This window comes from Oryctolagus cuniculus, chromosome X, assembly GCF_051225735.1.
Source record: "Oryctolagus cuniculus isolate XC-2025 breed Fujian yellow rabbit chromosome X, ASM5122573v1, whole genome shotgun sequence".
In the NCBI taxonomy this organism is placed as follows: Eukaryota; Metazoa; Chordata; class Mammalia; order Lagomorpha; family Leporidae; genus Oryctolagus; species Oryctolagus cuniculus.
The window spans coordinates 131,357,586-131,381,978 of NC_142888.1; the positions used below are offsets into that span (position 1 = coordinate 131,357,586).

At 47.3% G+C, this 24,393-nt stretch overlaps 1 protein-coding gene across 1 annotated transcript in view; it reads left to right on the forward strand.

Moving 5' to 3' along the window:
• The first annotated feature begins 54 nt into the window (after positions 1-54).
• The window catches only part of LOC149119765 (uncharacterized), a 39,963-nt gene continuing 15,624 nt past the window's right edge, over positions 55-24,393 (forward strand). Inside the window, exons 1-2 of the mRNA XM_089324934.1 lie at positions 55-188; positions 21,807-21,894. The gene's annotated coding sequence lies outside the window, so the exon portion shown is untranslated. The remainder of the gene's footprint in view (positions 189-21,806; positions 21,895-24,393) is intronic.

Consider the following 24,393-nt stretch of genomic DNA (forward strand, 5'->3'; position numbering starts at 1 on the left):
TGCCTCGCGGAAACCCCCTCTGCACGAGGGGGTGACGCTTGGCGTTCTGACGCTGCCGTCGTTTTCCGGCACTTCCTGTTCCTGGACGATGGCGCGGCAATGCCGGCCTCGTGGCCTGCCGCGGACACCGTGCCTAACCCAGCGCCACGGACAGCGGCCCATTCCTGTTCCTACTCCATCCTTTTGAGGTGGGCAACGATTATATTCATCTCTGAACGGGGTTCCTGGGGGTCATGTCTCCTGCCAAGCTAAAAATACTTAGGGGAGACTAGAGACGTGCGCAAATACTAACCAGAGAGTGGTAACGTGCGCAGATACGAATGGCGTATTTATTTAGCGGTCGAGGAATAAATACCCATCGTCTTGTGATTGTGCATCACCCCTCACAGAAAAACCCGTCATGAGCGGGCCAAAGTATTGCCCTAGAACGGGAGAAAGTGTACTTTGTTGGGTGGCCTGTGGTGAAAGGCGAAGAAAACAAGAGCGGCCACCTGAGCGTGTTCAGCTGTAGAAAGCGAGCCTCCCCTCCTACCGCCAGCCCTTCCCATACCCCCCACCGCCTCTCATCTGTCCTCAGTCCCTCCGCCGGCACTTCCCAACCTCGCATCTTTCCTCCGGCCCTCCATTCTGCCCCCCCCCACCCCCATTCTTCCCATCAGCACTTTCCACCCTCCGCCTGCCCCGTCTTTCCTCCTGCCAGTCCTTCTGGCCGTCCCTCCATCTTTCCTCCCACCAGCCTTTCCACCCGCCCTCCCCGCAGGACTGCCTGCACCCCAGGACTCCCCTCACCCGCCACCCTTCTCCCTTCCTACCCTGCCTCCCCCGCACCTCCCCTTGCCTGCTCCTGCACCTAGGACTTCCTCCCGTTGGCCCACTCCCTGCTTGCTCCACCTTGCTCCCCCACCTCCTAACCATGGTCTGCGGCAACTAAGGGGGGAAACAAGAGCCACACCTCTGAGCATAGTTGCTCAGCCACGGGCTTTCCTCCATCCAGCCCCAGCCACCCCTCCCGCACCCGCCTGCCCCCTTCCCCTTTTCAACCACGGCTTACCCGCTCTCCCACGACTACCCCCGCACCCACCTCCCACTGCCTCCCCATGCCTCCCTCACCAGCCCCCCTCCTTGTTCCGCCCCCCTTTGGCCTCTCTCCTACTCCTTCTGCCTCCTGCCCCCCCCCACCGCCCCCCATGCTGCCTCCTCCCCCTCTGCCACTTGTTTCTGAGGTGCAGTGTGGTACCCCCCATCAGGTACACAGATGAGGTGGAGTCTTAGCGTGCACCCCGGTGGAGGATGCCACAGGTGCGCCCTGGGAGGGTGAGCGTATCAAGCTGCCAGTTCAAGAGACAGACACTGCTTTGCAAGGGTACAAGAGTTACAGCTCGCCTAAACGTCGAATAACTGCCTAGTTACATCATGCCATCTCCTCCCTCCCCTTGGAGAATTCTGTCCCTTGATCTTGAGGGGATGCTGAAGAATGATGATCCATCTTCTAGAGTTACTTTGTACTGGTCGGGGTCATGGACCTTTCGTATCCTGGGAGTGGAAATCTTGCCTGTCTAATCTAGTGCGTCTATGTGAAGAGGCAGAAGATCTCTGTCTGCTTGTGCCAGTGGTGTGGCCCCTGCATGGTCATCATTACTTTGGTCACTCAGCACGAGCATAATTGGAAAGACAGACCATAGGTGGGATCCTCTTAAGAAAGGGAGCATTTATTGTTTCCCAAATAGTGGGGACTAATAGGCTTTCCTTACCCAAAGTATGGAACCAAGCCTGGTGGTAAAGTTTTTCAATTGTCTCTCTCAGTAAACAGACTGCCCTTAGAGTAAATGTGACACAGTCCATTAATCACCGCACACGTTCCACTTTGTTGTACCAGTATGTATTCTAGGGCTAGTCAGTTGTCCACGATACCTTAGGTATAGCATTCTGAGACTTGAGTATTTGGTGTAAAATCTGGCCTGAAGTCTGGGCTAGGTCGCCACAGGCAATAGACAGTTTTTGAAAGCAGCTTCATGAGACACAGCTGGATCTCCTCTTGTGAGACGAGCACACCAGGGAGTTTTCCTGCCTGTAACAAAGAAATGAGAAGATGGAGGAAAGACGTGTCTCCCACAGTGTGCACTGGCCTTGAGGTGACCAAACGAAATGATTTTACGTATGCTTTAACTTTTTGAAGAGTAGTTGAGGTCTTCAGTTGGCCCACAAGGGTAGGAAGGCTTATCTTATGTACACTTACGAAGATTCAACAAGTAAAAGGTTAAATCCTGACAGATGTACCCAGCTTGGAATACCCTGTATCTTAACTGCAGTGGGAGCGCTGAGTAGCGCCTTGGAAGGTCCCTTCCGTGTAGGCTGTAATTTGGTCAGAAGTGGTTCATCCCTTCCAAGTTTTTAACAGAATGAGCACTCCTGGGGAGCTTGGCAGCTTGTGACTTTTGGGGACTTGTCCCGGGGTAGTTTCTGTTCCCATACTCTTTCAGAGCCTCTAGTGCCTGTCCTACTTTGGCAACATGCTTTTTCTGAGTACTGGGATCAAAGAGAACCTCAGAATTGAAAAGGGTCTTCAATGTAGCGTTTCAAACGTGCTCAGTTTAAGGGCAGCCTTAGGTGCTGTTCTCATCCTGAGCAGGTCAATGGACAATAGATCAGACCGTGATTCTGAGGTTTCTGTTGGCGTAAATGTGACACAGCCCATTAATCACTGCACGTGCTCCACTTTGTTGTACCAGTATGTATTCTTGTGCTAGTCAGTGGTTCATGACTACCTTAGGAAGGGCATTCTGAGACTTGAGGATTTGGTGTAAAATCTGGCCTGAAGTCTGGGTTAGGTTGCCACAGGCAATAGGCAGTTAAGATACGGGGTATTCCAAGCTGTGTGCATCTATCAGGATTTTTCATTATTTGAGTAGGGAGATCAGAGCTTTGCCAGAGTTCATAAAGACCTTAATTAGCTAGAAGTGCTGTGGCAGTGACTGCCCTTAGGCATGCAGGCCATACTGACGACACCCGATCTGGTTACTTAGAAAAGTAGGTCACTGGCCACAAAAGTGGACTCAGCCTCCGAGTGAGTGCACCCAACGCTATTCCCCGTTTCTCTGCGCAAAGAGAGAGACCCACTTGTCCGAGATATTTATTCCTAGTGCCTACAAGTTCTTGAATCCCTTCCGGAAAACCCACTGGTTGCTCCTCTGCCCAGTGAAGAGTGTCTGTGTCAGGACCATTTAAATAGTCTCCTAGATAGATTTGGCTGTCAACCAAATCCTAGAATCCATATCCTACAAAATCCACCCCCCACCCCCATTCCCTGGAACGTCCTTAGCTGTTTATCTTTGGTGGCTCCATGCACAGTACCTTCCTGAACCTTCAGTGAAAGAGCACGTCTTCCTGGGCTCATAATATGTCCTAAGCAGTTTAATTCTTGTTTGGAAATCTGAGCTTTGGTTGGGGAAACGTGTCATTGTCTCCCTAAGGAGTTTAAGATCTAGGTTTTACTTTTATCTGAGTCCTCGTGGGTGGACCTGCAAGTGCGAATGTCATCTGCGTTTTGGAGAATGGCTTCGGTCGTCAGTTGGAGTTCCCTGCGTTCCTTTGCAAGAGCATTACCAAACAAGTGAGGACTATCTCTAAAGCCTTGAGAAAGGACTATCCCAAGTATACTACTCAGTTACATTGGGAGATGAATCAGTCCACTCAAATGTAAGTGGAAACCGGGATTCTGGGAATAACGGTATGTCAGAGAAAGCATCCTTTAGGTCCAGCACTTTGGCATAGTGAGTAAAGCTGCTGCCGGCAGTGCCTGCATCCCACATGGGCGTGATATTCAAGTCCCAGTTTCTCTACTTCTGATCATCTCTCTGATATGACCTGGGAAGACAGTAGAAGATGGCCCAAGTCCTTGGGCCCATGCACCCATGAGGGAGACCCGGAAGAAGCGCCAGGTTCCTGGCTTCGGATCAGAGGAGTTTCGACCAGTGTGGCCAGATGGGGAGTGAAGCAGTAGATGCAAGACCTCTCTCTTTCTCTGTGTCTCCTTCTCTCTGTGTGTAACTCAAATAGATTTCTAATAGACTTTCAAATAGATTTCAAAACGGATTTCAAATAGGATAAATAAATCATTTTAAAAAATGAGGAACCTTGGAGTAGGTGCTGTGGCATACCAAGTAAAGCCACGGCCTGTGTGGTGCGGGCATCCCACGTGGGCACTGGTTCAAGTCCCAGCGGCTCCACTTCCGATCCAGCTCTGTGCTGTGGCCTGGGAAAGCAGTAGAGAATGGACCAAGTCCTTGATCCCTGCACCCGCGTTGCAGACCCAGAAGCAGCTCCTGGCTCCTGGCTTCGGATCGGCACAGTTCTGACCATTGTGGCCAATTGGGTGTGAACCAGTAGATGGGAGACCTCTCTCTCTCTCTCTCTCTCTCTCTCTTGACCTCTCTCTCTTTCTCTTTCTCGCTCTCTCTTTCTACCTCTCCTTCTCTCTCTGTGTAACTCTGACTTTCCAATAAAATAAATACATCTCTTTGAAAACTGAGGAACCTCAACAAACTTAGGCTAATTTTACCCATCCTGTATCCATCCTGAAGTCACTGGTGACCTCCATGGGGCTATACCAGATGAACGTACTCTGGCCCCCCCTTTACTGATTCCCAGCAGTGGTCAACACAGTTGACTACTGTACTTCTTCTCGTTGCTTTCCTCCTGTCTCCTTTGTCCTCCATAACTACGTGTTGCTTCTGCGCTCCTCTTTGCACTCTGTGAGTCTGTCAGTATCTTGGTTAACCCCACCTCCCAAGTGGCCCTGACATGCTGAGAGTTTCATGGGACTCCGTTTGGCTCAGTTCTCTCCTCGCTGTACAACTCACTGTTTCTCTCAACATGTTCGTATATGCCCATTGCCACCTTTACCATTTACATCAGAGTTTCTGAAAACAAGGTTTGCAGACGGGGAAGGGAGATATCAACATTCAGGATCCTTTGCTCGACCCAAGGTTTACCCATTTAACCCTGTTGGTGCAGATGTGAGACCAGCATTTTAAAGAGGGTCTCCAGGTGGTATTTTCTTTTTAATTTTGTAAGGTGGATAAATTTCAAGTATGGTATTGGTCTTTTGGGGACTGGCTTATCTCACTGCACTAAGCATAAGGATCTCCAACTGCATACATTTTGTTGCAAGAGACGGGATTCAACTCATTTTTATAGCTGGATAGTATTCCATAATAAAAACACGCACGCACGCACACACACGCGCACACACACACAAACGCGCACACACACACACACCACAATTTCCTTATCCAGTCATCAGTTAAAGGACATCTGGGATGTATCCATGTCATAGCTATTGGTTTTTTTTTGTTTGTTTTAATTTTGTTTATTTCTTTTTGACGTTTAATTACTTGTTTCCTCCTACTAATGTTGGGTTTGGTTTGTTGTTTTTCTAGGTCTTTGAGACTCACTGACAGCTCATTTTTTGATACCTTTACAATTTCTTGATGTAGGCAATAATTGCTGTAAATTTCCCTCTTAACACCGCTTTTTCTGTATCCTGTAAACTTTGATACGTGGCATTTGCATCTTCATTCATTCTCAGGAATAGTTTTGTTTCCCTTTTGATGCCTTCTACGACCCACTCTTCATTCAGCAGGTTGTTGTTCCGTCTCCATACATTTGCGTATTTTTTAGAGATTCTTAAGTCGTTCATTTCCAGCTTCATTCCACTGTGGTCAGAGATGATACGTGGTATGATTTCCAGGTTTTTTTTTAATCTAGTTGATCTGCCCATTGAGGAAAGTGGGGCGTTTAAGTCCCTGATTACTCTTGTATTGGAGTCTATGTCTCTCTTTAGATCCATTAACATTTTCTTTAAATAGCCAGGTGCCCTGGCATTGGGTGCATATACACTTATTATAGTCACATCTTCCTGTTGAAGTGACCCCTTAATCATTACATAGTACACTTGTCTCTTTTAACAGTTTTTGTGTTAAGTCTATTGTGTCTGATGTGAGGTTGACTGCTCATGCTCGTTTTTGCTTTCCCTTACCATGGGATATATTTTCCATGCCTTACTTTCTGTCTACCTGTGTCTTTGTTGGTGAGATGTGTTTCTTATGGGCAACACATAGATGGGTCTTGTTTTTGAATCCATTCAGCCAGTCTGTATCTTCTAATTGGGGAATTTAGGCTGTTCACTTTCAAGTTTACCATTGATAAGTAGTGACTTGGCCTTGCCATTTTCCCATAAATATCCCTATTGTTTGCCTCGGCTTTCTTTCTGCTTTTGCTAGGAGATTTTTCTGCTTTCACCTTCTTTCACAGTGATGACTGTAGTTCTGTGTTTTTGCGTGTAGCACATCCTTAAGCATCTTATGTAAGGCAGGACGAGTAGTGACGTGTTCTTTGAATTTCTGTTTGTTACAGAAAGTCTTTGTTTCGCCTTCCTTCATAAATGAGGGTGTCGCAGGGTACAGTATTCTGGGTTGACAGTTTTTTTCCCTTAGATTTGGACTGTGTCTCTCCATTCTCTGTCCTAGTCTACAGGGTTTCTGATCAGAAATCAGCTGTCAGTCTAATTGGAGATCCTTTGAAGGTAATCTGTTGCTTCCCTCATGCACATTTCAGAATCTTTTCTTTATGCTTTACTGTTGAAAGTTCGACTACAATGGGCCATGGTGAACATTTTTTTCTGCTCATGTCTATTAGGAGTTCTGTGTGCTTCATGTACTTGGATGTCCCTTACTTTAACCAAATTTGGGAAGTTTTCTGTTATTCTTTCATGGAATAGGCCTTCTAATCCATTCTCTCTCTTCACACCTCCAGGAACTCCTAAGACCCATATGTTGGGTTGCTTGATGGTATCCCATAAATCTCAAACACTGTTTTCAATTTTCCTAACTTCTTCTTCTCCTTCTCTTCCCTCTGCTCTTCCTCCTCTTCCTTCTGACATATATTTCTAAAAGTGTGTCTTTAACTCAGATGTTCTTTCTTCTGCCTCACCAATTCTGTTGTTAAGGCTTTCCACATCTATTTTATATGAAATACTGAATTTTTTCATTCCAACTATTTCATTTTGTGCCCCCTTTGGACGCTCTATCCCAAGGGAAAATTTTTCAACCATGTCATACATGGATTTCTTCTCATTGATTTTCTTCTCACTAGTCCTATGATCCTTCTTTTAATTTCTGTTCAGGCATTTCATCAAGCCGTCTTCAGATTCCTAATATTGAAGTGTTGTCACATTACTTTGTGGGAGTCATGCTGTCTTCCTTGTTCTTGTTCCTTGCATTTCTGGGGATTGTTATGATGCATTTGTGGACATACTTGTTGGATTTACTCTCCTGGTGGATTTTAACTTGGAGCTATGCCTCTGTGATTTAGTGGGGTATCTGCTCTTTCAGGGAGCACTGTACAATGCTGAAGGGTGGTGCAAGAATTCAGGGTGACACCAAGTTGGGCATGGTAGATCTCCTCCGTTGTCAGCAGGGGAGAGGCTATGGTCACTCCTGTTGGGGTAATCCCACCCTCACGTCCTCTCTTCCAATGTGACCGATGCCAGTGGTTAGCCCACAGTGGCCAACATAGATAAGATTTCAATAACCGCCCTGCTTTCTGCTTCCTTCCTGTGTCTGAGGCCATCCTTTGGTGGGTATGTGGTCTCAGGTAGCTTCATGACCCACAACGTGGGGGCTCATCTGGAATCTGTGCCTACGTGGAGTTGGGGCTCCGAGAGGGTGGAGAGACATGTCCCACCCAGTTTTGGGCAGCCTGCTCTGCCTGGGTTCTCAATCCCCGTGGAAGCTGTAGACAAATTCGAGGCTGATTGGCCAAAGGCAAAGCAACAGACACACTGGGAGAAATGAAAGCAAGCACTATGGGCCACCAGCTCACTCCATATGTAGAAACAAGGTAGGAAAAATTGTACTTTATAAGTAATGTCCTGGTGGTAGGGCATTTTCTGGGTCAAATGTGTGTCCCTAGAATGTAGCTGAGAAGCAAGCACAAATCTCAGGGTGTGTGAGATATGTCTGAAAGGGTGGGGGGTGAGCACATCAGAAGGCTTTCAAAGGGACCTCCACACACAGTACACATCCACATTGTGTGGATTGACTGTGCCAAGCCCAAAACAAGAAACTAATTTCTAGAGCTATGGAAGAGAGAGCACAGAAAGCTCTCTTCAGCAGTCCCCCAAGAAAGTCCTTTGTGGAGGATGTTTGGATTCTGAAGGGATACCCCTTGGACCAGAGGCAAAAATAAGAAGATGGTTAAATACTGCTGTTGCATTTGGCCAGCACATCCAATGTTAAGGCTTCCAGTGTTCTGCCCTAAATCTGGTTCAGACGAGGGCTGGGTATGCCAGCCTCTAGTTTTGCATGTACACGGTCGAGCCTCGTCTTCCCAGGAGCAGAGAGATTATTCTCTCTGCTCGATGAGAAACCCAAGTTCCATTCTGTTAGCCTCCACTCCCAAGTTTCTTCTATAAAAGGTAAGGAAAGGGACTCCAGGACTAAATCCTGAGATCCCTTACCTCCTATACACCTCAAAATAGAGTCTGAGAGGAGCAACCAGTGAGGGAAGGAGAGCCAGGAGATGATTGGAATGAAGAATCAACTGAAGCATTACTGAGGGAAGCTCAAAAAGTCTTTGTAATCAGGGAGGAGGAAATCAAAACCAAGAGGCAAAAGGCATGATATTTACAGTGGAAGGCACAGTGGACAAGAGACTTGAGAAAAGGTCCTCATAGGGTAATGGAAGCTCACCGTGGCCAGCATGCTATAAAGAATGGAGGAGTAGCTGCTAGAACTGATGAATACACTCTAGAGCAGCTAGGTGCTACAATGGTGTAGAGCTAGTACATTTCAAAAGGAATTGTCCCAATATCATATGTTCTCCCTGATCGGTGACAACTAACAGAGCACCTAAAAGGAAACCTGTTGAAGTGAAATAGAAACTATGAGAAATAATGGCTTGAAAAGCCCTTGTCCTGATTGTCGAGCAACAACTTACTATTTTCTTCCTTTTAGTATTTGTTTGTTCTACTTAGTACCATTGGTTGAACTCTTTCATTAACACACGATTATTCGTAGGTGTTTAAATTTAACTGAAAGGCTGGCGCCGTAGCTCAACAGGCTAATCCTCTGCCTGTGGCGCCGGCACACCAGGTTCTAGTCCCGGTTGGGGTGCCGGATTCTGTCCCGGTTGCCCCTCTTCCAGGCCAGCTCTCTGCTGTGGCCCGGCTATGCAGTGGAGGATGGCCCAAGCCCATGGGCCCTGCACCCGCGTGGGAGACCAGGAGAAGCACCTGGCTCCTGACTTCGGATCAGTGCGGTGCGCCGGCCGCAACGCGCCGGCCGCGGCGGCCATTGGAGGGTGAACCAACGGCAAAGGAAGACCTCTCTCTGTGTCTCTCTCTTTCACTGTCCACTCCGCCTGTCAAAAAAAATTAACTGAAAATGATCCCGTGAAATATAAGAGTGGGAATAAGAGAGGGAGGAAATGCACAGTTCGGCACATGCTCAATCGGATTTACCCTAATGGTAGATTTAGAAATGTGCCAGGGGATTCCAATTCAATCCCATCAAGGTGGCATGTACCAATGCCATCTCACTAGTCAAAGTGATCAGTTTCAGTTCATAATTGATCATAATGATAGGATTAAGTGTCAGAGGGATCACATAAACAAGACTAGTGCCTGCTAATACTGATGAAAAGAGAGAACGATCCAACATGGGAAGCAGGATACACAGCACGTTCATAGAATGGCAGATGTCCTAAACAGCACTCTGGCCTCAGAATCAGCCCTTAAGGCATTTGGATCTGGCTGAAAAGCCCACGAGAGTATTTTAGGCATGGAAAGCCAAGACACTGGCCAAAAAAAAAAAAAAAAAAAAACCTAAATGAAAGATCTCTGTGAGTGAGATCCCAGCAGAAAGAACGGGCCATCAAAGAAGGAGGTACCTTTCTCTGAAGGGAGGAGAGAGCTTCCACTTTGACTATGGCCTTGTCTAAATAAGATTGGAGTTGGCAAACTCAGGAGGCTTCTGTAGCCTTGGCAGCTCATGACAAGAGCTTCAGGTGATTACTGACGTCATAAATAAGAGTGTCAGTCGTTAAATCAACAACAGGAGTCACTGTGCACTTACTCCCCATGTAGGATCTCTGTCCTTAATGTGTTGTACTATGTGAATTAACGGTATAACTAGTACTCAAACAGTACTTTATACTTTGTGTTTCTGTGTGGGTGCAAACTGTTGAAATCTTTACTTAGTATATACTAAATTGATCTTCTGTACATAAAGATAATTGAAAATGAATCTTGATGAAGAATGGGATGGGAGAGGGAGTGGGAGATGGGATGCTTGTGGGTGGGAGGGTGGTTATGGGGGGAAAATGCCGCTATAATCCAAACGTTGTATTTTGGAAATTTATATTTATTAAATAAAAGTTTTAAAAAAAGGAATTGTCCCGAGTTAGAAAAAGATGATTCCATCATGAACTTAGATGAGAACCAAGGTGGGGGAGGGGGGAGGTCAGGGGTTCCTTTATCACAGGTCTCACCTGAAACCCTTGGTAAATTTAAAAGTGGGACTTCAAGGGGAAGACTTAATATTCCTGGTGGGTTTCAGCCTGATCCTTCCTTGCTTGTCAACCAAAGGGCACAAACTTATCCCAAAAAATTACAGTGTCTGGTGAAAAAAAGGGGAGTATTTCAAGTCCCAGTATTAAAAAAAAAAAACCAGAAGTTCAAATAAGGTCAGGAGAAATTGAAGTTACCTTCCTATATGTTCCAGAGGTGGGAACTAACCTGCTCAGCGCAGATCTAACTGCTAAATTAGGACTGGGCCTCAGAGTGGATTATGGACAGCTACGAATCCTGATAGATTTCCTTAGAGAAAGGGAAGAAAAACCCATTGACCCCTAAGTACCGATGAAAGGGGAAATGTTGGGGGGGAGGAGGTGGGAAAGATAGTTAAAAATTACACCTCTGAAAATTAAACTCCAGTACCAAAGGAGATAGTTCATAAAAGACAATACCCTCTTTCCAATGAAGGAAGAAAGGGCTACAACCCACAGTAGAGGTTTTCATTAAAGACGGACTGTTAGAACTCTGAGTTGTCCCCATATAACACTCCAGTTCTTCAGGTAAAGATACAATGGGTCTTATAGATTAGTACAGGGTTTGCACGCTATGAACATCGTGGTGCCAAATCCTTACACCTCCCTCAGTAAAATTCCTCATGAACACAAGTGGTTTAGTGTGGTTGCTCTAACGTATACTTTCTGGGCCTGCCCGCTAGACTCAAGAGAGTACAGACCTCTTTGCTTTTAAATAGGAAAATCCCCATACAGGAAGAAAACAGCAATACAGATAGACGTATGACCCTAAGGTTTCACTGAGACATCCAACTTATTTGGTCATGTTTTGGAAAAAAAATTGGAGCAATTCCTTGCAAGCTGGTGTCTCCCTGCACCTGAGCTCTAGCTGTTGGACTATGTAGATGACCATCCTGATGTTAGGATCGAGGTGTCAGTAGCCACCAGGGATCTACTTAACTTCTTGGCAGATAGGAGCCTACGTGTTTCCAGGCATAAGCTTCAATTTGTAGAAAAGGAAGTAAAATATCTGGGGCATCTGATCGTGAAGGGAAGTGCTGAATCAATCCCAGGAGAAAATCGGTATTGTACACCTCTGCTTGCCTAAAACCAAATGGAAGCTGAGAAAGCCGCTAGACCTAACAGGGTATTGCCAACTATGGGCTGATTCTTACACTCAAAGGACAAAAAGTCATTATTACAAACTTTTGGAGGAAAGTTCTGACCCTTAGAATGGTCCACAGAGGAGGGTCACACAGTAAACGCATTCAAGCAGGCCCCGATGACAGCCCCTATCCTAGCCCCTCCCTCGCTGGAAAAACCTGTTCACCTCTTTGTCACAGTAGATGAGGGTACACCTCTTGGAGTGCTTACCCAGAGTTGGGGAGGAAAAAGACAGCCTGTGTGGCCTTTGTATCTGAACTACTTGATCATGTCTCTAAAGGATGGCCCGAAATGTGGATGGATGTGAAAGCAGTGGCTGCCACTGCCTTACTGGTGGAAGAAAGCCAAAAATTAACTTTCCGGAGAGCACTCACGATGAGCACCCCACATCAGGTCGGAAGTATCTTAAGCCAAAAAGTTAAATTTCCTTGACATATCCAGTATCCTAAAATATGAAAGCATCCTTTTGGAAAGAGGTGACCTAGTTCTTCTTTTTTCCTTAAAGATTTATGTATTTTTCTTGAAAGAGTTACACAGAGAGAAGGAAAGGCAGAGAGAGAGAGAGAGAGAGAGAGAGAAATGTCTTCCATCCGCTCGTTCACTCCCCAGTTGGCCACAGCGGATGGAGCTGCGCTTATCTGAAGCCAGGAGCTTCCTCCAGGTCTCCCACATGGGTGCACATGGGCCTTAAGAGGTGACCTTAGCAGGAGATGCCTACACAAACCCCGGATTTCTATGGAGGGGAGAAACTGACCCAACAAGACCTAGCATGACTGTTTATACATTGTAGAATATGAAAACAAAGTTAGACCGGTTATTAGAGATACCCTGTTACATGAGGTAATGAGGCTGTTTGTGGATGGGTCATCCCTAGGAATAGAGGAAAAACGACACAGTGTTTGTGCAGCCATTGATGGTGATAGCTGTTCAGTATGTGAAAGGGACAGATTGCCCAACAGCTGGCCTGCTCAGACATCTGGTGGGTTGCACCTGCTTAATTGGGCTCTAAAGCTTTTTGAGAGCCAGGAAGGGAATATTTGCGTGCCCCTCCGGGATACTTATGGTGTGGTACACACTTCTGGAAAAATGTGGACAGAAAGGGGGCTTTTCAATAGCAAGGGAAAGAACTGATTCACAGAGAAATGATTACACAGGTCCTAGAGAGTCATTTGCTCTCTGCTGAAATGACAATGTTCCATGTAAATGGCCACTAAAAAGGGAACCCCCTTGAAGCTGTTGGGAATAGGCTAGCTGATGAAGCTGCTCAATAGGCTTTATCAATAAAAGATTAAATTATACTATTTGATCCCAAGCCACTCCGATAGTATGAAGCCCAATCCTCCAACGACAAAAAGGAGTTAGTTTTAGTAGAGGCTCCTAATGAGGGAAATGACTACTCCTTAACGGGAGAGAAGTGACCAGTAAACCAATGAAGAGGAAATTGATGGCCATATAACTCAAAGGGAGCCATTGGGGCCCTAGGCCTTGTGTGGCACAATACTGAGAGACCATGGCTGTATGGGAATCTATACTGTCGCTAAACAGATGTGCGCAGGCTGTGTAACTTGTTGGAAGGTAAATAATAATAAGAAGAAAATCGGCTGCTGGGGCAAAGGCCCCCAGATTGAGACCATTCCAAGGTATCGGGGTAGACTTCACAAGGTGCCTAAAATTGGGAGATTAGAATATTTGCTTGTGTTTATAGAAAATCTCTCTCACTTTGCCTCTTAGAACAGCCACTGTGTGGGATGTTATTACAGTAATCTTAGAACAAGTTAAACTTAGACTGAGTCTGGTAGAAAATCTCGATTCAGGCAATGGGAGTCATTTTACATCAACAGTGCAAAAGGGGGTCATGGAGGACTCAGAAGTTCAGTGGGACTGCCATACACACTGGCACCCATTCTCCTCATGACGGGTAGAGAGTGGAGAAAAAAAAAAAAAACAGCCTCTGAAGAAAAATATGACCGGGTTGGCGCCAGAAGCGTGGCATAGTGGGTAAAGCTGCCATCTGCAGTGCTGGCTTTCCATACAGGCGGCGGTTCAAGTCCCAGCTGCTCCACTTCTGATCCAGCTCTATTCTTTGGCCTGGGAAAGCAGAAGAAGATGGCCCTAGTCCTTGGGCCCCTGAACCCACGTGGGAGACCTTGAAGAAACTCCTGGCTCCTGGCTTGGGATAGGCGCAATTCCGGGTGTTGTGCCAATTGGGGAGTGAACCAGCAGATGGAAGAACTATCCCTCTGCCTTTCCTTCTCTCTGCGTGTAACTCTGCCTTTCAAATAAATAAATCTTTATTTTAAAAAATTTGGCTAGCAATGCAGTGTAAACTCCCCTTCCTCTGTACTATGTGCTCAGCAATACCCAACCTCCATTGTCTCTCTGCCCTGTGTTTAGGCATTGTATTGTGTTTAGATTGTGCCTCCAAATTTGCTCAACCAGTGAGGAACTGGGGGAAGGGATCTCCACGTCCTAGGGATACAAGGAATGTAACTTGTGAAGAGTGCCACCTGCTTCCACCTGCTGGCCACCACTCTTGAGACCGGGTTTCAACACACACCTTGCTTTCTGCTGCCTTCATGTATCTGAAGCGATCCTTTGGTGGGTGGTTGGTCTCAGGTGGGCTCATTCCCCACATACATGTTGAAGTTTGGCAGGAAAGCCAAATTGACATCTTCCAATTCTTATCCAAGGACAGGATCTGCTCCTACGTTACAGACCGTTCGTTGTGTCTTTGCATGATTGAATGTGGTTTCCTAGGGTGGCCTTCACCCAAGATTACCTCCCATTTGCCTATTTTGTGACACCCGTTTCTGGAGATTGATCTCTATGTCACGTTGGCATGCAGCTACTGACAGAGCTGATTATTGGGAATATCAGGAGATGGTAACATGTGCTCCAACAGATGATCTACAGATAACTCCCCGTGGAACGACGAGATTCCATGACTTGTCTCCATGCTCGTGCCTAGTAGAGCACATTGTGAATGGCTGGCCTTGCAGTCAGTTCATTGCCCAGTTCCTCGCTCTAATGACCCATGCTAATGACAAAGCACTTTCTCACTGATCTTACCAGAGTGTTGGTGTTAAGATTTGCCAAGGCCGTTTGACAGCCTGCATGGTTCATGCTTCATTTCCTTGTCCCTAGTCTCAGTGGACTCCTGGTGAGTGTCTGGCCTTTAGAGCATTTCTCACCAGAAGAAGTATTGGTGATGGGTCTTGAGGTATGAGGAGGAGCTCGACAGCTGAGTGAGGATGGAAAGGGTGGTTCCAGCAAGAAGCAGAGGCTGGTCCATGCATCAGCTAGGGTGTAAGGAGCACAGAAAACATGCTCACATCTTTACACATCAGGGACATGCAAGTCAGCCACAGTTCAGCGCTTAATGCCTTTCCCTGTGGAAACAAGAAAATGACGATGTGGTGAAGTTGTGAGCTTTACGCATTGCTGCTGGGACTTCAGAATGAGGCAACTTCTGCACAGGACAGTCTGGTAGCTCCCCCAAACATCAAGCATGAAATTAACATAACACTTTCCACGCCTAAGCTTGTACAAAAGAAGTTATGAAGGGGTGTTCAAGCCAATACGTGTTTCTGGTATTTTTTTCAAGTGTATTTGTTTGAATGGCGGGGGAGGGGGGAGGGAGGGAGGGAAGGAGGGAGAGAGCGCTTCCATCTGATGCCTCACTACCCAAATGGCCACAACAGCCAGGGCTAGAGCAGGCTGAAACCAAGTGCCAAGAACTCCATCCCGGTCTCCCACGTGGGTGCAAGGGCCCAAGCACTTGGCCATCCTCTGCTGCTTTCCCAGGACATTAGCATGGAGCTGCATTGGGAGGGGAGCTGCTGGAACTCAAACCGTTGCTCATGTGGGATGCCAGTGCAGGTGATGGTTTATCCCCCTATTCCACCACGCTGGCCCCCTCCGTGAGTTTTTCTGCATGTTCACAGAAGCACTTCCCAAGGGTCAAGTGGAAACATGCCAACATTTCCCCATTTGGTGTAGAGATTAACCCATATACAGTAGGCCAGCTCTGTGGTGTAGTGCGCTGAGCCTTTGCCTGTGGCTGCGGCCTCCATACGGGTGCCGATTCGTGTCCTGGATGCCCCTCTTCTGAACCAGCTCTCTGCTAGTGCCTGAGAAAGAAGTAGAAAATGGCCCTGGGGCCGGTGCTGTGGCGCAGCTAGTTAAAGCCCTGGCCTGAGGCGCCAGCATTCCATATGGGCTCCAGGTTCTAGCCCCAGCTGCTCCTCTTCGGACCCAGCTCTCTGCTATGGTCTGGGAAGGCAGTGGGGGATGACCCAAGTCCTTCAGCCCCTGCACCCGCGTGAGAGACCCGGAGGAAGCTCCTGGCTCCTGGCTTTGGATCAGCACAGCTCCAGCCATTATAGCCATCTGGGGAGTGAGCCAGCGAATGGAGTACCCCTCTCTCTGTCTCTACCTCTCTCTGTAACTGTATTTCAAATAAATAAAAATAAATCTTTTTTTTTTAAAAAGAAGATGGCTCAAGTGGTTGGACACCTGCACCCTCATGGGAGAAGCAGAGGAAGCTCCCAGGTTGTGGCTTTGGATCGGCCCAGCTGCGGCCTTTGGTGGTCATTTGGGAAGTGAACCAGCAGATGAAAGACCTCCCCTCTCTGTAACTCTTCCTCTCAAATAAATAAATAAATAAAATTCTTAACAAAAAATAAATAGGGCCTGTCTGCACCATGGAATGTGATGCAGCCACAAATGAGACAGAATGTCCGGACATGTGTTACAACAATCGGATGTATCTTGAAATCATTTGAAGTGAAAGGAGGCAGACACTGAGGGTCAAAGATTCTATCACTGTATGGTTGTGAAAATTCGTGGAAGCCTGACTTGTTTTTAAAAGATTTTATTTATTTATTTGAGAGGTAGAATTACAGACAGTGAGAGGGAGAAACAGAGAAAGAGAGAGAGAGAGAGAGAGAGGTCTTCCATGTGCGCATTGACTGCCCAAATGTCCAGCAGTGGCCAAACTGGGGTGATCTGAAGCCACGAGCCAGGAGCTTCCACAAGGTCTCTTATGTGTGAGCAGGGACCCAAGGACTTGGGCCACCCTCCACTGCTTTTCCAGGCGATTAGCAGAGAGCTGGAGTGGAAGCGGAGCAGCCAGAACACAAACTGGCACCCATATGGAATGCCGGCACCACAGGCAGAGGATTAGGCTCCTGGGCCACAGCACCAGCCCCAGAAGCCTGACTCTTGTAGTCCAGTCAGGTTGCAGAGCAGTGTGGTGGACTCAAGGACTGGGGGGAGGTGGGAATGAGAAAGGACCGCTTGATGGAATCAAGATTTCCTGTGGGACTCCTGGGAACCTGGTGGGAATTGATGGAGGTCAGGGTGTCCCAGGATTCTGAAGTGACTGAATGCCACTGAATGGCACACTTCCAAGGGCAAATCTGAGCTTGCGTGAATTTTTCTTCAGTGAGCAGCTTTTAAGTAGCAAACATAGGAGTTTGTAGGGAACCCAGCCTGACATGGCTGCAGCCATCTCGGTCATATCCACCATCACGCACTTTAGGTGAGCCTGGAGGTCATGATGTTACCCGTTAGGATAACCTGCTGCTCTGCTCTGATGCCCTGGAGCATGACTGCCTCCTGAGAACGTCCAGGTGCACCGTGGTCACCGTAAGCCTCCTTTGCCTTTGGAAATCCTTTCTCTCCTGCCTCGTGGAGCGAAGATCTTATGTCTCTTGGCCGCCGGTTCTGCCCCTGAGTCACCTCAGTAAATTACACTTTGTGCCTTCCTGGACTTTCTGTCTCTTTCTCCCATTTCTCCACACCTCTGCCTCTGGCAGCCGGTTAATGAGAGCCAGGTTTTGCCGAATCAGAGAACTCGGGCCAACATCATAAAGTCTGTGTGTCGGGGCCCGCTTTGTGGCACGGCAGGTTAAGCCGCCCTGTGGAGGCTACCATCCAATCTGGGAGCACTGGTTCGTGTCCCAGCTGCTCTGCTTCTGATCCAGCTTCTTGCTACTGCCCCTGGGAAGGCAGCAGCAGATGTCCTGATGCTTAAGACCCTGCCACTTGAGTGACAGTCACACATGGTGTTCCAGCTCATGGCTTCAGCCTGGCTGAGCCCCAGCAGCATTTGTGGTCATTTGGGGAGTGAACCACAGCCAATGGAAGACCTCTTTTTCTGCCCCTCCCTCTCTGTCACTACACCTTTCAAATAAGTAAAATAAACCTTATGGGAAAGAAATAAGATTTGGAGCCGATGTTTTGACGTAGTGGGTGAAGCTGCTGCCTGGGAGGCCTGCATCCCACACGGGTGCTGGTTCACTTCTGGGCTGCTCTACTTCCAGACCCAGCTCCATGTCAATGGCCTGAGGAAAGCAGCAGAAGAGACGGCCTAAGTGCTTGGGCCACTTCCAACCACTGGGAGTACTGGAAGAAGCTCGTGGCCCAGCCCTGAGAATTATGCCATCTGTGAGCAAACCAGTGAATGGAAGATCAATCTCTCTCTGTCTCTCCCTCTCTCTGTAACTCTTTCAAATAAATCGATCTTTTTGAAAAAAAGTACAATAATAAATTGAAACAAGTGGTTTTGGAAAGAAAACACTTAGGCAATGAACTTTTAAAATACTTGTTTAGCAAAGTTGTTGTGCCTACTTATGTGTGTGTGTGTGTCTGTGTGTGTGTGTGTATAGGGCCGCTGGTCTCTCCAGAGGCACAGAGTAGGGATCCAGGTTCTGCCGGGACACACGACGCCAGGCCCATGCCATGTATGAGGGATTGTGGACTCTCTGTCCCTTCAGTGATCTGCAGATGAGGCCAGTACACACACACACACACACACACACACACACACACACATATGTAGCACTGATGGGAAAAATGCCTATCTTTGGAAATAAATGAAATAAATACATAAATGTCTGGGAGACCGTTTCCATTTTTTGCAAAACTCTTTTGGGTCTATCAGATCGAGAAACACCTGGGATTTTATAGCTGCTGCTTCATTCCACCTCTTGCCCTGGTGGGCTGTTTCCAATGAAGGGTGGGTGCCTTCTGCCTTCTCAGATGCTGCACTGGGAAAGCAAGACCTCTTGGTCCCCAGAACAGGTTCTTGGGGACCACAACCAGGGTTCCATTTGACCAAGTAACCGTTTAGGCCCGGCCAATCTCCAGGCCCTACTGCCACGCGAAGCTCCCTGATTCTGACACTCTGACCCTGCCGGCCCCACCTTCCCCTTCCTTAAGATTCCCTGAGAGCGTCCGCCAGTCAGAGCCTTCCTTGTGGGCAGGAGGTCAGCAGGCAGGTGAGCTGGACGTGCCTTACCCTCGATTCCCGTCCTCTAAGGGCTACTTCCGATTTATACTCTTCAGAGACGAGCGGCCTGGGATTGCCCTGGACACAGGCAGTCCGTAGTGGACATCCCACCCCGCCCTCGGCACCCAGCGCTCTGTCTGTGGCCCACAGAAAGACCTGTGCCTGCAGAATCATTGCTGGTATACTCTCCAGAGAGGTTGAGGGTCCCAGCTTCGAGCGGGCCCTCCTCTCCCATCCCACTACCCCGTCCACAGCTCACAGCTCCCTGTCATCGCTGGGAGGGGTCTTGGGGATCATGAGCCCTTTCCGTGGCCTCCTGCAGAGCCTTCACGGAGCTGGGCCTGACTCTTTCCTCAAGTCCAGGCCCGCGCTCCTAGGGTCTCCTCCTCCATGCCCATGGGTTTGCTGGCTGCGGTGCCTCCCCGCCTTTCTCCCGACGTGGCTGCACCCGCCCCTCACAACACCGGACCCCCTTTGTTGCCCTCTCTTTCCAGCCTCACCCCGTGCTGGCCTCGGGATCATTTCATCAGTTTTCCCCCTTGATGGCTGTCCACATGGGTAGGTACGGTCGTGCCTCTGTGTGTCCATGTGCCACGCGTGTGTCCATGAGTGCCACATACAGCCATGGGGTGCTGGCAGACTGGAGTGTGCCTTGTGGTGTTTTCCATTATTGTGGATCATTTTCCAATGTTGCTTCCCCTCTGTCTTCTCGGCCTCCAGTTGGCTATGGCTGCTCTGTGTCAGGTTGCGAGTTCTAATAATGAGCATGTCTTGCCAGGAATATGAAACATTCCTGCAAGAAAGTGTCAAGTGTAATCTCACCGTTCCTGGTTTCTGTGGTACGCCTTTGCCAAGCCTGCTTTCCTTTTGCTCACCTCTGTGTGATTCTGCAGGCCCTGCCCCCCGAGTCTTCATACAGTAAGATGGACATGCACATGCACACACGTGCCTGACCTCTGCCTGATATTTCACGAGAGTTGACAAGTTGCGCCTACCCTCATGTCTCATGTCGATCGTGCTCCTCTCTGTGGTGTAGCCACATCGTGAGGTTTCTGTTCACCACTCCGGATGCTTTTTTGGCGTTTCTGTGTCTGTCTTGTGCTAAGGGAAGTACGTGTAGCACTGTCCTCCCGGTGAGTGTCAGTTTTCCAGAAGCTGCATAATTCACCTGAGTCTTCTCTGTGCCCACCCACGAGGCTCTGCCTCAGTCCTCCCATTGGACACGCAACGCACTATCGTGGGCTTAGAGCCCAGAGTCATGGTCCTTGGCCCGTGGACAGCACCTGGCATCTGCCCAATAGGGTTTGCAGGGTGCACAGCACCCGACTCACCTTGTGGGCACGACAACCCTCTGTCCTCATGCAGGACAGAGGGCTCCTCAGTGGATCCCCAACCAAACGACACGCCTCATTCACTGGCCAGGGTGTGAATGGTTACGGAGCTCTCATCCTCAGCAACGAGGAGGTGACCCTTACTTTCGTAGGCCTAATGTACTCTGTGCGTGCTTATGGGAGCTATGGGGGTCTGGAGGTCTCGTCTCCCCTGAGGCAGGTAGCAGGGTCTGCTTTCAAAGCACAGCCCCCCTTTGAGTGGGAACTGTGTGCAAGGGGGCTGTGCTTTGCAAGGGAGAGTCTGTACGCTGGTCTTGAAGTAGAGGCCTGGATAAGAGACCAGGACGTTTGCACAGCCCTTGCCTCAGGCGCTCCTGCGATTCCTTCTCTGAGTAGTAGACGATGGGGGTGGGGGTCGCAGGTGCCTGCCGAAGGGTTGCTGGTGCTGCTTTGTTGTTCAAGGAAATTTGAGAGGCAGTGCCCTCGTCGCTTGAATGTGAAGGTGCCTGTCTGTTTACGTCGTAGCTCACGGTTTGCAAGGTGTCAAAACGAATTCTCTTTTCCTCCTACGAAAAAACTGAGGGCAGTTCAGGATGCTGATGCTTGTGATCCTTACCATTGACAGATCACTTGTATGCACAAAAAAGAAAAACAGAAAAAGCATTCTCCAGGAAAGTGTGACCTCTATTAAAGTATGATATTAGATTAGTGGCCAAACTTCAAGGACAATGTATAGATGTAAATCCTCACCCAGTCTCCAAAACCCCGCTAACACAGTGACACCTTTAAAACTTAAGAAAGAAAACGAAACAGAAAGACTCATATGTACGCTTCTGCGGCTTTCTGCTGCCAATGGAAAGGTGCAGGCATCCATTTTCTTCATCAAAGGGGTTCTACAGAGTGCTCCTTTATCACCGAGAGGCACACGGCCAGCTCGTCCTCACAGGGAAATGCGTGTGCTGAGGGAGGTTTAAAGTCGCACCCCTGACCGCTGAGAAGCAGCTCTGGTGAACAGCTCGTCACACAGGGAGGAGTGTTGGGGTGAGAATGAGAGGACGCCTGCCCCCGAGCAATGCTGTGGGGCGCCACCTCCACAATGACCCCAACTGGGAGAAAGCTTCCAGAGGGTTGGGAGATGGTTTTGGCTTTTCAGAAACTTTTCCCCCAGATTGCTTGAAGTGCCCACCTGGGCTAGGAGCTTCCGCAATGACTTTTCCTACATCATGGCTGTTGACAGGAGAAAGAAAAGCCCATTTGATTATAGGCCCTTTGATCCTCGAGCAAAATGCTAATGGGCTAGAACACAAGTTGTGCCCCCAAATCATCAACACTTGTTTTGGGGAATTTTATTCTTAGTGCCCTGAAGTTGACTGAGATGTTACACAGTTCCCACTCAAGACTCATAGTATCTTCCTTTTGTTTTAACTCGGCAGGTGGTGTTTGGATGCAGCCTGCAATTCCGGATGCATTTCCAGTCGCTGGTCCCCAGGGAATGTGGAGTTACTTCAACATCTTGGTTTGGTGGTGTTGCCGTTCTGTTTCTTTCACAGGGTTCCTGGTTGGCACAAAAAATACATGTTTTCTACCTCTGAGTCTCTCTGTCTCTCTCATTCTCTCTCTCTCTCTCTCTCTCTCTCTCTGCGTCTTTCATTCTCTCTCCCCCATTCTCTCTCTGCCCCTCCTACTTCTCTATCTACTGTGTGTCTATCCACCTACCTCTATTGTATACCTGTCAGCTCACTATCATGCATGCAATTATAATCAGATATCTCTGCTTCTGTGTGCATCCTTCTGTATCTAATCTGTATCCATCTGTTTTTCTCAGTCTCTGCATGCAGTTATCCTTTTCTTTTAGTCTATATACATTTTATATCCTTCTGTGCGTTCACGTGGTCTTCTAGATAGGACCTGTAAATTTATCTGTGTGTATAAGTGCATCTGTCTTGGCTATATCAGTCCTCGGTCAGTGGCCATCAATCTAGCTCTGCATTTCTGTCTATGTAAATATTTCCACTTCCCTCTACATCTATCTCTCCACGCAAACGTCTGCCTACTTACCAAGCAACCTATCTAGTGACCTACCCTTCTCTCTGCTGGGAGAGAAGACAATTCTATTCCCACTGGTACAAAATTGGATAGAAAACCATACACAAACCTATATGGAAGTGCTGGATAGGAGGCATTGGGGCAGTGGGCCACAGCGTGTGGTGAGAGGATTTGATAGTGGGACTTGACATATTCCCTTCAGATCATTCTCTTAAGGAGGCATTGCTGTTTTAGTCAGAGATATAATTTGATCATTGGTGTTGGAAAGTGCGACGTTGAAAGTGTGTGTTTCACGCTTGAAAAGGTGGAGCCAAACATGGATACAGAATAGTATTCAAATCCTGTGCGGTATAAACATATAGTAGGAACATGCTATCCTATACTATGGTATATGTGTCTAAAACAAGAGGACCTTTCTGGAGCCTGCTGGGGCTTGCATATTTGCAAGAAGCATGCCCTGGTGATGGAATGGCGGATGCTTCCTGTAGTTCTTTTTCAGTAATTTTAAACATCATTTCAGAGAGTTCGGCGTGTATATATTTTTTTGCAAGTAAGCAGCCGTTTTTTAATTTATTTTGAAATGTCTACACCCGTATATTTCAAGAAAACCTATCAGTTTTGTCTCCAAGAGGTTTGAAGCATAAAAGAAAATGATGTAATTGTGCCATTTTAAACGTACAACAGACTTTTATGCTAAAAGTTAGAACTGGATGATTAGAGAGATGTTTGTACCAGAGTTCGAATTCCAGTCTAACTTTTTTGTTGTTGTTGTTGTTCAAGTGTTACCATCTTCTTATCTGTAGTTCCAGCTTTGAGGAATACGATGATAATATAGGCAAAGCTACTTTCTGGGAGTATTTTTCTTTTTTTAAACTTTTATTTAGCAAATATAAATTTCCAAAGTACAGCTTATGGATTATAGTGGCTTTTTCCCACCCCCATAACTTCTCTCCTGCCCACAACCTTCCCAACTGCCGCTCCCTCTCCCATTCCATTCACATCAAGATTCATTTTCAATTATCTTTATATACAGAAGATCAATTTAGCATATATTAAGTAAAGATTCCAACAGTTTGCACCCACACAGAAACACAGAGTGTAAAACACTGTTTGAGTACTGGTTATAGCATTAATTCACATTGAACAACACATTAAGGACAGAGATCCTACATGAGGAGTAAGTGCACAGTGACTCCTGTTGTTGACTTAACAAATTGACACTCTTGTTTATGGCGACCGTAATCTCCCTAGGCTCTTGTCATGAGTTGTCAAGGCTATGGAAGCCTTTTGAGTTCACCGACTTCGATCTTATTCACACAAGGTCATAGTCAAAGTGGAGGTTCACTCCTCCCTTCAGAGAAAGGTACCTCCTTCTTTGATGGCCCGTTCTTTCTACTGGGATCTCACTCACAGAGATCTTCCATTTAGGTGGTTTTTTTTTTTTTTTTTTTTTTTTTTTTTTTTTTGCCAGAGTGTCTTGGCTTTCCATGCCTAAAATACTCTCATGGGCTCTTCAGCCAAATCCGAATGCCTTAAGGGCTGATTCTGAGGCCAGAGTGCTGTTTAGGACATCTGCCATTCTATGAACCTACTGTGTATCCCGCTTCCCATGTTGGATCGTTCTCTCCCTTTTTTATTCTATGAGTTAGTATTAGCAGACACTATCTTCTTTCTGTGATCCCTTTGACTCTTAGACCTATCAGTATGATCAATAGTGAACTGAAATTGATCACTTTGACTAGTGCTATGGCATTGGTACATGCTATCTTGATGGAATTGAATTGGAATCCCCTGGCACATTTCTAACTCTACCTTTGGGGCAATTCAGCTTCAGCATGTCCCAAATTGTACATCTCCTCCCTCAATTATTCCCACTCTTAAATTTAACAGAGATCACTTTTCAGTTAAATTTGAACATCTAAGAGTAATTGTGTGTTAATTACAGAGTTCAACCAATAGTATTAAGTAGAACAA